At 41.9% G+C, this 17577-nt stretch overlaps 1 protein-coding gene and 1 long non-coding RNA gene across 5 annotated transcripts in view; one reads left to right on the top strand and one right to left on the bottom strand.

Moving 5' to 3' along the window:
• Positions 1-17577, bottom strand: part of LOC143736164 (CD276 antigen homolog) — a 686062-nt gene that overhangs the window by 534525 nt on the left and 133960 nt on the right. The window lies entirely within an intron of this gene.
• On the top strand, positions 15582-16115 carry LOC143735623 (uncharacterized). The gene is made up of 3 exons (XR_013203259.1): positions 15582-15776; positions 15874-15976; positions 16075-16115. It is a non-coding gene; the product is annotated as an uncharacterized LOC143735623 (long non-coding RNA).

Here is a 17577-nt window from a genome sequence, read left to right as displayed (position 1 = left end):
TACCCTTGATGGAGGAACGGTGAAGGGTTGCGAGGTGTCCCTCCATTGGAGCGGTCTGTCGACACAGGTGCACCTGTGTCCGGCGGCCGCTGCCTTTTGGGGGGATCCTCGTCTCCCCCCTAAGGCCTGTGAGGTTTTGTCCGTTCCGACGGGCAGAGCTTACAAAGCCTGTGGGCAAGCCGCTTCCTCTTGCATGCCATGGCGTTGCTGCAGGCTAGGGCACCCACGGCATGCACGAGGGTAATCCAGACCGTGCGCTCATAGGTGAGCACCGCACTGCATCCGACCTCACCCTCCAAGGGGTACGGGTGTCGTAGCGTGCGTGATCGGTCTGGCGATGTCCACCTTCGTGGTCCAGTAGCGCCTTCGTTGGCTCAGCCTGGTTGGTATGGCGAATGCGGACAAGGTTCAGTTCCTGGTCTCCCCAATTTCCTAGGTTGGGCTGGTCGGCGACGCGGTGGAGAACTGCATCCAACAGTTCTCTGCCGCTCAAGCGCAGACGGAGGTCAACCGGCACATCCTGCCCCGGTGGCCAGCTGCTGCCTCCACCCGCCGCCGGTGGCAGCTCCTCCGCCTGCTCTTTGCCGTGGGCGTTCCCCGGCCGCCGCTCCTGCTGGCCCTCCGCAGCAGCCTCAACCCAGGCCTTAGCATGGAGCCGGCCGCAGTAGAGACGCCCAGTCCGCTCCAGGCGCTGCCAAGCCAGGTGGCAAGCGACAGCGAAAGCATTCCGGAGCGGGCCGCCCAGGAATGGAGGAGATGCTCTTGGAGTGGCACGATCACGCCCTCCCCCGGGTGAGGGCCGGGTGGAGCCTTTGTTTGTGTGTGTGTCTGTTCCGCCGCTGGCTCCCTAAAAAAAAAAAAAAAAAAAAGCGGAGCAAGCGGTACCCACACTTCAAAGAGAGAGCAATTTCATCTGTTCCTGGGTCCCAAGAGGGCCAGTCTGGCGGGTGTGACCCTGTATAGCCTTACACCCCTCAGCTCCCCCTTGGTCGCCAGCAGGCAGCTTGGTGCGTTCGAGGACCCGGTCATCCGCCTTCTCACGCGCCCCCTGCCGCTTGGGTTGCACAGCACACTTACACCACTCTCTATACTTTGCTGCCCCATCTCAGGCTCGGCTACCCCGCTCAAGTCAGTGATAGTCATCACATTAGGTGTTGAGCAGACGTGCTCCTGAAAATTCAGTGATATTCATCACACCGAGTGTTGAGCAGTGCTCCTGACTTGTGCGTGCTTATCTTATCCTGCTGGCGAAGGATTTGATATAGCTTCCTCCATATGTGACCGCTTCAGCGCTAGCTTCACGATCGAGTCCCGAGGTGACCGTGGCAGAGCAGCTCACCCTGTGTGACTATAGTTCATCCCGGTCTGCTGCCAAACCCTCTTCAACAGAGGGGCCATGTACAAAGGGCGTGTTTTAACGGGGGCCTGGGCGACCCCCGACTACACGGGCATTCGTGCCTCGAGTTGTTAGACATTGCGACCGTTGCGCAAGCTTCCCCTGCATGTCACAACTCACCCGTCACCTCCTCCTTGGAGTCAGACGCTTCTGAGGGCGCCTTGTTCCACTCCTCCCGCCTACTCAATCGTGCCGCCATCGAGCCCCACGACAGTTATAGCCAGGGAAAGTGGAGACTCCATCCCCTGGGTTGCCCCAGGGGCCCGCAGAAATGCGTTTTACCCCAGTGAGCCTTCTAAAAGTGACTGCGACTCATGGTCGCCTTGCGCCTGCTCAAGTCAGTGAAATCATCACTCTTCATGTTGAGCAGAATTGCTCCTGAAACTCAGTGAAGTTCATCGCACTCAGGTGTTGAGCAGCAATGCTCGTGTAGCTCAGTGAGTTCATCGCATGTAGCTCAGTGAATTCGTCACACGCAGTGCTGAGCAGAAATGCTCCTGGTGCTCAGTGAAGTTCTTCGCACTCAGGTGTTGAGCAGAAATGCTCCTGAAGCTCAGTGAACTTGTCACACTCAAGTGCTGAGCAGAAATGCTCCTGTCGCTCAGTGAAGTTCTTCGCACTCAAGGGAATGCTCCTGAAGCTCAGTGAACTTGTCACACCCGAGTGCTGAGCAGAAAATGCTCCTGAAGCCCAGTGATCTTCACATGTTGTGTTGAGCAATGCTCCTGTCTTTTGCGCCCGTCGCTTGCACCTACGTGCCAAGTCAGGAGAGGAACAGGTCTTCATAGTTGCCCCTTATTGGCCCAACTAGACCTGGTTCCCATCAACAGCCTTCCTGAAAAAAAAAAAATATTCCCCTGAAAACTCTTTCGGGGACGGGACACGATGGCACACGCGTTCTTCCCCCGGGGATTCCGGGCGGTCTTACATCTGAACGCGGAGGTTCAGGTGGCTATCACAAGAACATGTGATAGTTACCATCACTTCTGCGAGCACCCCCTAGAATTGGGTAGCGTGCTTACGCCTTTAGAAGTGGAACCTAGTCGTTGAGTGCGTCTTCTCTCCATAGGAGATCCTGAAAGCTTTCGATCACTTCAGTGCTCTCTTTCCTGCAAAATGGGTTGCAGTAGGCTGTTTTCCTTCACCCTCAAAATGATGTTGCCTCGGTGTTTAAACGACGCTCATCGTGTTGCAGAAGCACGTTCTGATCGTCAGGTTCCTGAGGAGCAAGGTCTTGTAAATCCTTGTGTCCCTCTTTATCCTCTGGGGCCTTGTCCCTGGTGCGACTGCACTGCAGAGACCGCCCCTGAGCCACTGCAGGCAGTGAGTTAAAAAATCTGTTATATCAGTTCTCCTGCTCGCGTGGTCTCTACTAGAGGGTAGAGACTTGCTCGCTTTCGGTCAACGTATTGTGCCTGGAGTCTGGGCCGGCTAACTCTCACAAGCTGAGACCCCGGCTCGGATTGTGCCCAAGGTTCCTACCTCTCCCGTAATAGGAGCAGGTGGTGAGCCTGCAAGCGCTGCCCTGGAGGAGGCAGATCCAGCCCTGGCTTCTCTGTCCGTTCGCTTGGACGTGTACAGAATGCAAGTCATAGACCTCAGACCAGCTCTACAAATATCTGTTGGAATTCAGCAGAGAGGGAAGGCTGTTTCCATGCAAAGTTGCACTTAGTGCTTGCCTTCATTTCGGTAAAGATCCGAGATGCAACAATGTCCACTTAGGTGTTGAGCTCCTCTATGATGAGTGTAAAATGCTCCGCCTGGGCGTTGACGATATGCTTTGCTAAAACAGATTCTAGAGCTGGGGGCTGGACGACACCTAGTTGAACCGCTGCTTCCCGTGGGCTCCCTTCTCATGAAGCCAGTTTCACTGTGAGCCCGGTTCAAGTGTCGGCTTGCTGCGCCATTCCCCTCCTATGGACTGGATACGTGCGCCTTTCTACTCCAGTTGAGTTCCCTTAAAATTGAACCCTGTTGAGTTCCTCCACACCCCTCCGACGTCGGACGTGCGGAACGTCTGGTGTTAGGCCTACCACTCGTAAGCAGTGTGGAACCTGGTTAGGCTGGGTCCATATGTTGCGGTCCCTTCGGCGACCCCATATGTGTATTCTTCCACGATACGGCTCCCTGCGGTGAGCCCGTGTCTTCCCTCGGCAGAGTCTCTCTGCCGTCACTGTCCGGTGTCTCTCCCCCCGTCTTAGGCTGGAGCCACCCCAGTGTCTTTCCATATGTTAGACTGCCCGGTTTCCGCCCAGTTCATATGTGTATTTTCCACGTTACCTCCCTTTGGGTTGGACGTGGCTTCCGCAGCGTCCCTTCCTTCCAATGTACGGGGAACGCTTTCCCAGTGGTCCTGTAGGAACAGCAGTGACTTCCCTGGCCTAAGCCCTGTCCTTCACCGCCTGAACTTTGCGGGGGCATCAGGAGGCTTTGGTTTAGGCACTGGAAGGTGGCAGCGTTAGTGGCGTGTTCAAAGGGTGATCCCAATTCAGTCGACCGTCGACTACGTCTGACGTTCTCGACTGAAAGGGAACGTCCTGGTTGCGTATGCAACCCACCTTTCCATGAAGGAGGGAACGGAGGACGTAGTCCCCTTGCCACTACCGCTGGACCACCGCTGACCCCGGGTTACTCTCGGCTCCTCAGCGAAAAAGCAACTAGTGCGTGCATCCACTTCCGTATTTATACCCGCGCCGCGGGGGCGGAGTGTGTGATGCGAATCACGCACGCCAATTACATTGGCTCGTTCAATAGTACTCGAAGAAGACAGGCTCTCTAGCGAGATCCCAATTCAGTCGACCGTCGACTACGTCCTCCGTTCCCTCCTTCAGGGAACGGTGGGTTGCATACGCAACCAGGACGTTTTACTGTGATAGGTGTGGTAAAAGGACAGTAACCACAGAACTTACCACATTTTTACCACATTATTTGTAGTTTTAATGTGATATTTGTTGTAAATGCATATTTACCACAACATTTGCCATGCTTTCACCACATTATTTGTAGTTTTAATGTGATATTTGTTCAAATCCATACTAACCACAACACTTACCATGCTTTTATACCATGGTCTGGGTGAATACTCGATTCTGATTGGCTGCAGGGTGTCCGTTAAAAAGTGATAGAGGACACCTAGTAAAGTAGTTCTGGTGAAACTGCCTGTTTACCATTTTAAATTAATAAATAAATGCGCTGCCTACAACAGCTGTGAGTAACCATAGCAACATGCAGTCAAAGTATCCATTAACAATTTGCTCTATCAAAACAAACGTCTAACGTTAGTTAGATATTACATAGCCTACTAATACAACAATGAGCAACTTCGTTATTTCTTTTAACATTTATGGAGAATATGACAACTTTGACGACTGGGATGCTGCTGAAGAAAGAAAAAATTTAAATAAAACGGAGAAACGACACAAAGAGATAACACCGGGAGAATTGAATCAAATAGAAGACGAAAAAGATGAGATCAACACGAAAAAAAATTCGAAATGGGCAGTAAATACACTCAGAGATTTTATTGTTCAAAAAGAAATGGACTCCAGATTTGAAAATTACACCGCTGCTGCTCTGTTTTTGTTGTTTGATTAATTGTTTTATGTGTAATAAAAAAATAACTATGCCTACCTTTGTGTTTCATGAAAAAAAAATGCATTTTTGAACCTAAAGGGTTCTACAAGCTGAGCGGACTATACATATCTCTGGTTGCTAAATAAACCGTCAGGCAAGTTATTATTTATTATTTGTAAAAACTAGATTTAGCCTAATTCAAATATAAACTAATGTTTTAAACATGTTTTATTTGACAAGTGACCATGGTATAAGCGGGTTATGAATGAATGAATGAAATACACTTTATTGTCCCCAAAGGGGAAATTTGTGTTGGACTCAAGGTGTTTACATTGACATTGAAACATTCAAATGCATACATTAAAATCACTAGTAGTATAATAAATAACAATTCCTATTCACACACATACATACACATACATTTACATACACATATATACACATCATTCATCATTTAACAATTTAATTGAAAAAGGGATAAAAGACTTCTTAAAACGGTTATATCTACACATCGGAAATCTGTATCGTCTTCCAGAAGGTAACAATTCATACTCAGTGTACAGAACATGCAATGGATCAACCACGATTTTATGTGCTTCTCTCAGGACCGATTGTTCATATAATGACTCAAGAGACAAAAATTCTTTTCTCCCAATGGTCTTCATCGCTATTCTAACCAAACGTGCAAGCTTCGACTTTACCTGAACTGTAAGGTTACCAAACCAAACTGTAATGCCATATCTGACTATGCTCTCTATAACTGCCTGATAAAACAACCACATACTTTTCTGGCCAACTCCATAAAGTCTGAGTCTACGTAAAAAATACAGTCTTTGCTGCACACGAGAACAAATTATATCAACGTGAATCCCCCAACTAAGTGTATTATCCACGTAGATACCAAGGTACTTATAGGAACGTACTTGCTTAATTGATTTTCCATGTAAAAGCACTGGTGTGTGATCACCTATTGATCTAAGATCAAAAATCATCTCCTCAGTCTTTTCTGTGTTAAAAATAAGATGATTTAGATCACACCACTCTGCAAACCTTGATATCACTGAGAAATAAACTGACAAATCATTCTTCTCATACAAAAGACTAAGTATCGCTGTATCATCTGAGAACTTCACTATAAAATTGTTATGATCACAACTTGAACACTCGTTAGTATACAATGTAAATAAAATCGGAGAACTAACACATCCCTGTGGAACGCCTATACTGATATGTTTCAACTCCGATAAAGTATGATTGACTCTAACCTGTTGGGTCCGATTAGTCAGAAAAGAAAGATACCACTTAATTAAAAAGGAATTAACATTGAACATCTTCAATTTCTGAATTAAACGGTGGGGCTGAACTGTATTAAATGCAGAACTAAAATCAACAAATAATAAACGTGCATAAGCTTTTGGATTTTCCAGATGTTTAGTTATATAATAAGTCACAGTGTTAACAGCATCTTCTGTACTGCGGCCCGGCCTGTATGCGAATTGTAATGGGTCAAGTACAGAGTTAACTTCAGTCTTTAAAATAGAAACGATATACTTCTCAAAACTTTTCATCACACATGATGTCAAGGCTACTGGCCTGAAGTCCTTATTATCACTTGAACCTGTTTTTTTTGGTAATGGAACAATAATAGATTTTTTCCATAGATCAGGTATGACATGAGAATCCACAGATTGCTGAAAAATTGGGCACCATGCCACAGTTAGTTCTTCGGCACAAGATTTTAACAATAATGCCGAGATACCATCAGGACCTGTGGACTTCTTGGTACACAGTCGACTGAAGATTGAACAAACTTTCTGCTGGTCCACAATGATCCTATCAGATGTGTTCTCAATTACAAGTGAATCCAAAGCTTCTCTACATTCCAGTGCACAGTCCTGTGTGTCAAACCTGAGGTAAAAGTCATTTAATTCATTTGCCTTCCTCAGGTCATCATTAGTAATAAGACGGTCAACCTTTGTATTCATATTACTCATAATTTTAATGGTGTCCCATAATTTATTAGAATTTGTGGACATAAAACTCTGTTCTAAAATATCTTTCTGTTTTTTCCTAGCATTTCTTAGCAGATAATTCAATTCCTTCTGGATCAATCTCAAACCCACTCGATCATGTTCTCGAAAGGCTTGTTTTTTCCGATTGATACAGTCTTTTATCTCCTTTGTGATATATGGCTTATTGTTTGGATAAACAGTCACACATTTTTTTTCCAGCACATTGTCAACACAAAAGTTGATATAATCGGTGATAGTATCTGTGGCCTCATTAATGTCCAAGCTGTGAAACATATCCCAATCGGTGCACAGAAAGCATCCCTTAAGATTTTCTATGCTGTCCTCGGACCAGACAGAAACAGTCTTTACCTCTGGTTTCCTAGATTTAAAAACAGTCTTATATATCGGGGATAAATGAATAATATTATGATCGGAATTTGCCAATGGAGGCTTTGGTCCAGCAATGTATGCTTTTTTAATATTACCGTAGCATTTATCTAGAATATTTTGATCACGTGTTGCGCACTGAACATACTGTTCAAAACCAGTGAGCACTTGCTCCAGTTTGCAATGGTTAAAATCTCCTAAAATAAGAACTGCTGCTCCTGGTGTCTTGTGCAGTTGCTGCTGGACACAGTCAGTTATTCGAGCTGCGGCCCTCGCAGCATTGCCATCCGGGGGAACATATACCGCACACATGACAATATTCCCAAACTCCCTCGGCAAATAAACAGGTCTTAAAGATAAACAGAGTAGCTCCAAATCGGGGTTACATACCGCCTCCCGCACAGTATACTGCTTACACCAGTCGTCTCTGATGTAAATGCCAATGCCTCCCCCTCTGCTCTGTCCAAGCGAACCAGGGAGCGTCCTTCCAACTCCACTAGTGAATCGGGAATGTTCTGATGTAACCATGTCTCTGTGAACACCATGAGGCTTGATTCACGGTATTCATAACACACTCTGTTGTTAATACGAAGCTCCTCCATCTTTCCTCTCAATGACCGTACATTTCCAAAAACAACCGAAGGAAGCGGTGGTTTATTTCCTCTCCTCCGTATGCGTTGTCGTACACCACCCCTATTCCCCCTCTTCCGTAAGCGCTTCGACTGAAATAGATGAGAATTCCGTGCCTCTGAGAAATCCACAGTTATTAAAATGTCTCTTGTTCGAAGCGACAACAGTGTGTCTCTGGTGTAGGTAATCGGTGACAAACACCCATCCTCCCCGCTTCTTCGCACTGCAAGGCCTCGATACACAAGTTCCCAAACAAACAGCGTCAGCAGAATAGTTCTCATACAGATCCCCATGGTACAATACGACCGTCTTCCGAATCAAATAATACAAAAAGTAAATAAAATAAATAAAAACAACCTTAAAAAATATTCCAACACGCAATCAATGTAACCAACACCTGAGTCCGGGTCGCCAGCAGAGCAGCGCCTCCGCTGCGGGTCGGCCGGTTCACACTAGAGGTCTGCACTCCCGCGGGAGTCCCGCGGGACCCGCGGGTCCCGACGCAAAACAGTGCGGCGCGGGACAAATTTTTAAAGGTCATTGCGGGAGCGGGCGGGATGATGAGGTGCACTTGCGGGTGCGGGCGGGAGGGATGATACGCTGCACTCCCGCAAATTAAATATGAGTATAAAGTAAAATATATAAATGATTAAAGTAGCGTACATAATTTGTAGTTGTGAGGGAGATTCTGATTGGCAGCAATAAAAACGTTTTAAGCAGCCTAAACTTGTGAATGTTGTCGGGAAGGGCGGGGCCTAATCTCACGCACACTTGTTTAGAGACAATTCCTTTCCCGCTGCTCCGAGTTCGAATTCGAAAGCTAGTTCAAGTTCAAAATAGACAGCATGGACGAGGAACAGAGCGCCTCTAGTGCTTCAGATAAAGTACTGTTGTGAATATTATGCTGTTCGTAATATGGGACCAATAAATATGTTACCAAGTATTGGTAAGGAATTTTGTGTGCACGCATTTTTTTCCCCAAGACCTTTCGTCAGACAGAAAGTGCGGGCGGGAGCGGGACATTATATCACAGATGCGGGAGGGAGCGGTACTAAAAATGACAAATCTTTGCGGGAGCGGGCGGGAGCGGGACTGAACACTGCGGGAGCGGGCGGGAGCGGGTCTGAAAATTGTGTCCCGCGCAGACCTCTAGTTCACACCTCGCCGTCGTCCATTAAAACCTGACAATGGACACCTCGGAGGGCATTAACCCTTACTTACCACATTATTTGTAGTTTTAATGTGATATTTGTTGTAAATGCACAGTAACCACAACACTTACCATGCTTTTACCACAGTAACCTTTGTTTTACTGTGATAGGTGTGGTAAAAGGACAGTAACAAAACTGTCCGTGCTTTTACTTTCAGTATTGGTAGTTTTAAAGTGATATTTGTTGTAAATGCATATTAATCACAAAACTTATCATGCTTTTAATGTCTAATAATGTAACAACAAATATTTGTAAGGTAAATCAGTAATTTTTCCATTAAATAATCCGATATATTATATATAATGATATTTTCTTTTCTCTTTTTTTAAGCTGATAAGACCAAAAGGGCCTTTCGGACTCAGTCAGCTCATTATTGTTTGAGGAGAAATAAATGGGAGATGAAAAGCTACAAAGGCAAATATTCACAATGGTATGTATGTGTTGGTTTTAACCTGTAATCAAACATTTTATCAAGCATCTGTTGTTTCTTAAACCTTTTCTTACAAAACCCAAAGCCCAATCAGTACAAACATAGTCTCAAAGTCTTAATAATTCACAAGATTTAACAAGTTGTCAAATTCGTACAATACTTGTACATAATCCTGCAGCTTTTACTCCTAGTGCTGTCATTGGCTAGTGCCTCAATTCCTGTACATATTTATCACCATATTTGTAAATCAGTTGCGCGCCTTCTTGGAAAGTAGTCGGATGTCCCATACACTGTCAGAAAGGTTTATATTAATTGCATTGTATTCATTAAAATTATTACAAATTGGACCCTGTCTGTTGATGTTCCAATGATACATGATGTCTCTCCACAACTCATAACCTTTCTCTGTTTGCAAGAGTGGGAAAGCTAATCTGACTTGTCACATGACATCAGATACTCGATTATTTTGTCGTAATCAGATCAGTTACACTGCTGATAACTGTCCCGTTTGCATGTAAATCGTGTTATTTTTAAACAAGTTTATATGATTATTGCTTGCTATTAAAGACATGCTTGTTTTCATAGAAATGACCACATATCAGTGAGCTTATTACATAAATGCATTTAACATTTAATTATGCAATACTCCTTACAGAAAAATATCCCACAGTTATGGATAAACTCACAACATCATCATCAAGTCCTGTGCTGGGCACATTGGGCAACAAGTGTCCTCCAACCAGGGTGGGAAATTAGCACCCGCCACCAGCCAATGGCTGGTACTTTTTCAAAGTGGCGGGTGACTTTGCCTTGTATACCAGCCACAGTGGCGGGTAGATTGTAAAACATATTTTTATTGGTTACTATTTAAAACATTCCTTGTAACGGATTGGACATCTTTTGTCAAAGAATGCTGTTGCTAAGTAAAAATAATGCACTTTTGTCGAGTAACTAATTTGATTGGTATTCAGCGCTGTGCGTCACGGACGCAGCGCACGGACACGGCGCTGAACGGACCGTGACACATATAGCTGAGCTTAGGTAGCCTACAGACGAAAGGAAAATTAAAAAAATGTGGCGACATATACCCGGTGTTAAGAGGCCCGCCGCGGAGTCAGCAGTATATGAATGTACAAACTATTGAGGGCGAAGTAAATAAAAAGAGAAGGTACTTTTTAGGGCTGCAACTAACGATTATTTTGATAATCGATTAATCGGACGATTATTTTTTCGATTAATCGATTAATCGGATAGAAATTAAATTAGATTTTTTTTTTTATTATAACTAAATAAAACCGTAAATCAGGGTATTTATGTGTAAAAGTGTACTTTAAAAAGTGCAAAAGCCACACATTGAGTTTTACTAATATCAATATTTGCATTGTTTTCAATGATAATTGCTGATGGCAAGTTGACAAACATGATTATTGTTAAAAAAATGATATCCAACATATTATGTTTTAACACAATTTTTGTTAAAACAAATTTACACAGACATGTTGTTCAGATGTGAATATCTGAACTAAAAACAAACTAAAAACATCTAAAATATATCATTAATTTAATTTTTATTTAAAATTAATTATATATAAGGAATATAAGGATAAAGAATATAATATATATTATATATAATATATAAAAGAATAATATAAGGATAAATTGATTAAATAAATATAGAAAGACTGAAAACAATTGTGTGAATGTAGAGCCGCAGTAGATCGCGTTTGAAAAACAATTAAAACTTAGTAGACAAATGCTATAAAAAGAGAACGGAATGGAGGTAACGTTACCCAGCAAGCTAATAGGCTTGAGTAAAGGACAGGAGAAATTATGCATTAGTGCACAAGCATTCGCTGAAAACCACTGAGTACAGTGACTAAAAAACAATATTTTACTGCTGCTGTTATTAACTGCCTTTATATTTATTGCTTCGCTTTGTAAAGACCGTTTTAATTTAACCTATTTCTGCGGTAGCGCTATTTTAATCCATCACTTACGTTGCGAGCGAACTGATTGCGCAACCTGATGCTCGAGACAAAATACAGACATCCCAAGATCCCGGAAGTCCCGGGAGTCTCCCGCATATTGATTGCGGCTCCCTGATGCCCGCGAATTAGTTCAAACTCCCGAAATCTAGAGCGCGCATGCGAGACATAAGAGACTGCTCCAAACCGTGTAGCGCGCGCGCTCGGCAGAGCGCCTGAGGGAGAGAGACCTTGCGTGTGTGTGCGTACCAGTAAACACTCCCCGTGACGTAAGCAGACCAACTAATCGATAATGACATTCGTTGACAACGATTTTCATAATCGATTATAATCGATTTTATCGATTAGTTGTTGCAGCCCTAGTACTTTTCGAACAAGTGGCGGATTGATGACGAAGGGAAAACGAGGGAATGGTTAGCCTACCTTCCCGTCGAACAGTCCATGCACTGTACTTACTGTCGAACCTATGCGTCGTCCGAAAATGCAAACAATTTGTTCATTAGAGGAACAACTAACCTTAAAATAGAGTCAATAATGAATATGACCAATTCTATTCAGAAACGTCCATGCGATCGGCAAAAAGGGCAGACCTTTTCAGGACTACGTTTGGATGTGCAAGTAAGTAAATTGCTAACTTGAAGTTGTGTTTTGTGATGGCTACCCAGACAGCAACATAATGTCGGCCCAGATCTAGGCCACATCTGGTACATGTTGATTCCACCCATACCAGATGTGTGCCGGATCTGGGCCGGCACTATGTTGCTGTCTGGGTAGATAGCTATCGTTTTTTTTTAGTTTAGCGATAGTTTTAGCAGCCACGAGGATAAGAGCCGATACCATGGGTGCTCCGGAGCTCGATTATGTGTCAGTTAAACTTTTCATCTCCAATCCTATCTGTATTTGTGAGAAGTGGTGCTGTCCTGAGTTGAAAGATAGCCTACTTTACGGGTTTTATCGAGTTAAGCCTCTGGGGTCGACAAACGCGCTGGCGCGTTTTGCTGGATTTTTTTTTCAAATAGCAGCAAAATACATTTAAATACTCCATTTATGGTCATACAGACTTAACTAATATTAAAAACTAAACTGTAAAATAACCATGCATAAAATTCTCTCAAAAATACAAACATGTACATACATGTTGCTCACATATTATGGTAGCCCTGTTTGTGCTAAATAGTACTTTTTTTTTTTTTTAAAGGGCGTGTGCTCCCGTGAGCATCCACGGAGGGAAACATAAATTGTATGGAATAAAATCACTGTCAAAAATAATCGTACGTAATTCAAAACATCTGTGTGTAATTTTAATATACTCGTGCGTAATTTAAAACTATTGTATGTAATTCTGTTTTTTGTCAGAGTTGGATTCCAAAATCTACGGCCACGACAGTTTACAGATCGCGATTTTGTGAGTTTTTTAGAGTACAACTCTAAAATGTACGACTGTGACAGTTTACAGACACAGCACTTGTTTTCACAACAGCTCTGTTACACACACACATGCGAATTACGACCACGAAGTGCGGCGTGCGAAACGACTGTCAAAAATACGTCATCAAGGTCACAGGCATTACTATCCGAGGGAAGATGAATCGATTCAACGAAGTGCGCATGCGCCCCACCAACTTTTTAAATCACTGGCGCCGAAATGGGGGATCAACAGCCGAGCGCTCACTCCTCGTCTCAGGTAAATTAATTTTTTGTGTGTTTAAGGGTTAGTTATCACTAATAACAGAGAGGCGCAATATTACAGAGATATTATAGTAGGTAAGAAAAACTCTCAGAGTACATCTAACGTTAGGTGCTTAAAGAAGACAGTTGTTTAGGAGGTAATCACTGCAGCCTGTAGAGCGATGAGATAGGGCTACATAAAAGAATGAGCAATTTTAAGTGTTGACTTCATAACAGCCGTGTTACTTACATGCACTGTAATACACAGGTTAATAATAATATAATGTAATATTAGTGTTCACTGTTTAAGTATTGAAGTCATATTTCATTATTCATCAGGTTCCATTAGGTGACATCTTGCATACAGCCCAGAATCTGGTGTCGATGTTGACCAACACCTTAAGTGTTGGACAACCGAAAGTGGGGAACCAGTCCAATATCAGTGTACAGTCAGGAGAAGAAAGAAGGTCCAAGTCAAATGTGCAGTCAGTTCAGCAGGAAATGGCTAGGTGTGACATTCAATGTAATTGTTGTTTTAATAAACTGTGTGTATGTCTGTACTGGTGGAATATACAGTTTGTACAGTATAATATTTTTTATTACATACTGTATATAAGTTTCATCACACATTAACATCACATCACATATATTAGTGTGCATGTGAGTGTTCTCAACTGGCTCAAAATAAAAATGAAGTCCTTTTTAGGTCATTTCCTGGATTCTTCAGAAAGGAAGTAAGGGGTAAAAAACGTTTTGGACCATATAAACGGCCACAAAAAAGCTTTTTGATGGTTGTTTTTCTCCTTGACCAACAATATGAGAAAACGCCCAAAGGAGAGACAGAATTACAACTTACACTTGCAGGACTTGGGAGAAGATCATTAACTATTACCGAAAACATGACTCATTCAGAGGTAAGATCAATAATGTAATTTTTCTTGTTTTTTTGTGTTGGGTGAATTTCCTTACTCTGTTTTACTCTGCCTTTGATAATTAAGCTATCAGAGGTGCTTGTTAATGCATATCCAAAACTGGGAAAAATCAACGGAGGATGGTTGCTGCACAAGTGCTCAGGTATGTAGGATCGTTTTGGATTTTATTTTCCTAACCTCTTAAAACGTCTGTGAATTGAAATCATACGCGTTTATAGATATCAGATGGATTTTATCTGTTAAATATTTTGTGTGTATTGTCTATTTCTATATTCTGTTAAATACTTTGAATCATAGGTGGAGGTGGTCAACGGAAATTGACTGTCATCCCTCCTGACCGTGATGGGTATAATGGACAGCAATTAAAAACCGTGAGCAGCAATGGAAAGAGCACAATGTATGTCCTCTGCAAGAGCAAATTGACACAACTCCATTACCACCCGATGCAAGGGAATTTGAAAAAATGCCCAAAGCCCAGTGTACACTCTGCAGCAAAATGGTTCCCCTTCAGTGCCTTCCAGTACACATACAACACTGTAAGATGGAACATGTGGATCTGTGTATCTCAAGTGATGATGTAAGTATAAGGTGTTTATTTTAGTCATCAGTGAGCTCTAAAAACAAGGTTGATGAGTTTCTGTTTTATTTCCAGTCGATGGAGAAGGCCCCAGACTCCCCACAAGAAGATAATTCAACTTCTATTGACACTTGGAAAGAGGCGTGTTTAAAAAAAAAAAAAAAAAGATCTTTTGTTTATATTTCATAAGCTCTGAAAACACAATTTTTATGTGATTTTTACGTTTTCAGGAATTGAAAAAATCACCAGATATTGAAAGCTGTGCTTCAAATATAAATGAAGTCCGGACAGAGAAGGTGAAAAGGATATTTATTTATGTGTTTAAAAAATACATGAATTTTCAGTTTATTTATGTGTTTAAAAAAATACATGAATTTTCAGTTTATGCATGGTTCCTAAACAATTGTTTGTGTGTAATTTAACTCAGTATTTTAATGTCACATCAGACTGCTGAGTGTCCACTGTGCAAGAAAACCTTTGACAGTGATGTTATAGAGATACATGCAGCCAACTGTGGATTACGGTAAATTACTAAATAGTTTAGTGTCACTTATCTAATATTAATCATTTAAATGTTTCCTATCCAGCAATTTGAAATATTAAAGCATTTAATTTTTGTTTTTGTTTGTGTGCAGAACTGCAGAATATGATGATAACTTCAGTGACCCAATAAATACACTTCAAAGGTAAAAAGGGTATATTAAGAAAGTGTTTGGTTTGCTTTGCTGGTACATTTCATGTTTCGTTTCTGTTAATTTCTATTACAAAGTTCTGGGGAGATTCTGAATTGGATCGGCAGTAAAGTTGACCAAACCAACCCCTTTTCCATCTGCATTTCTCGGAATGACATCTACAACCGAGGAATGCAGCAGTGGCAGCGCCAAAAGAAATCGTCACCAAAAGGCAGACTAAAGGTTACCTTTTTTGGCGAAGCTGGGGTTGACACTGGTGCTCTTAGCAAGGAGTTCTTAACAGGTATAATTAATTTAGTTTATTATAAAATGTATGTTTTATATTTTAAAGCAGACATTTTGTCAGATCAGATTTTAAACCGGTTGTATTCGTTGTCTAGAAATGATTGCAGAGATTGAAACAAGACTTTTTATCGCTGGTGTAGATAAAAAAGGGAAAAATCCAGTCTATTGTCTCAACAGCTTGGATCGTAACTACTTCAGGTATGCAAGATTTGATCAGTTAACATTTTTCAACATGTTTCAATAAACCTTTTTGGTTGATTCAAGGTTTTGTTTTATCCACTGTGGTATGGTATTAGAAGTGCAGGAGAAATTATGGCTGTCAGTCTAGCACAAGGAGGACCACCGCCGTTTTTTTTGCGCGAGTGGTGTTTCCAATATCTTTGCTCTGGAGATTATGACAGTATACAGGTGACTACCAGTGATGTCACAGATTTGGAATTCTCCCTGTTCATTGAGAAGGTAAAATAGTAACCTGAAATGTAAGTTATATATAGTAATGTTCAACTCTTAAAAGTAAATAAGGGATGCCAATAAGACTGTATTCTATTTCTCTGTATTTAGGTTAACTCAACAGATGACATGAGTGAGCTTACAGATGAGATTTTAAGCTGTGGATACACTGGAAAACTGTCTGCCGACATGAAAAGCAACATAATCAGGTGCACTATACTTTTTATTCTCCTTGAGTACAAAAAGCTTAATTTTACCTGCATTTGTAATCTTATGAAATGTATTATAGTAAATAAAGTATCACATTTATCATATAGTACATCAACATTGAGTTTCTGTATTTAAAAAATATATATTGTTTAGTGTTTTAAACATTTGATGAAACCATTACATTGCCTCTAGAGCCATTGTTTTACACTCCTCTATGAGAGTTGTTCCAATGCTTAATCAGCTGAGAAAAGGCCTGCAGCTCTACGATCTCCAGAAAGTCATGGAAATGCATCCAGACTTGTGTCTACCATTGTTTGTCCCAGGGGAAAAAGATGACAGGGTAAACCATTGTGGTTCTTATGGTGTTTTCATAATGAGGACATGTTAAATGTGACAGGCATATAGAAATGCTAACACTATCTCTTTTATTTAAGGTGGATGCAGGCTTCATTCTGGAGAATTGCCACCCTGTCTTTAGTGACAAAGGTTCTGTGAAATACACCAAAGAAGTAAATGTAATGAACTTTTTCCAGGATTTCCTACAGGAAGTTGAGGATCGTGGTATGTATTATCATAATAGCACAACATACTTACTGGAATAAAAACAAGATGAACAGAACTTTAAGCCCTTTTAATGTTAATGTAAGAACTTTAAATGTATTTGGTGGGGAAAGCATGTTGAAACAGCAACGTTCAGCTTCTCTTTGAATCACTGTTTATTGGCATAAGTAAAACTGTTCCTTTGACAATATTTGTTGAAAGAATTTTCATGTTAAAGAAACAACTCAAAATCATTAACTGTTCTGAGTTTATTTACAGATTAGTTTTCATAATTCATTCACTGTGCTGCTTTGTTACAGTTGTCAAAATATATACACAATTTGCTAAATAAAATGTTTACAATGGTCTCACACAGTTGTTTGTGTATTTTAAAGACTTTCAAAATATTGAACCAAAGATGTATAAATATCTCTGCCATAACAGTCAGATGTTGCAAGAGGATTAAAAATGGATTTTACTGTTTCCATCAGAGCAGGAGTGAGTGGGCACTCAATTTCTGGAACATGAACTCCAACATTATCTTCTGTCACACTATCAAACGTCTCCCAGTCTGTTCCAAACAGTTCCAAATTCTTAAA

This window comes from Siphateles boraxobius, unplaced genomic scaffold (genome assembly GCF_051911475.1).
Source record: "Siphateles boraxobius isolate OS27281-9 unplaced genomic scaffold, OSU_SipBor_1 13, whole genome shotgun sequence".
In the NCBI taxonomy this organism is placed as follows: Eukaryota; Metazoa; Chordata; class Actinopteri; order Cypriniformes; family Leuciscidae; genus Siphateles; species Siphateles boraxobius.
This window is presented reverse-complemented; position numbering and strand designations above follow the sequence as displayed.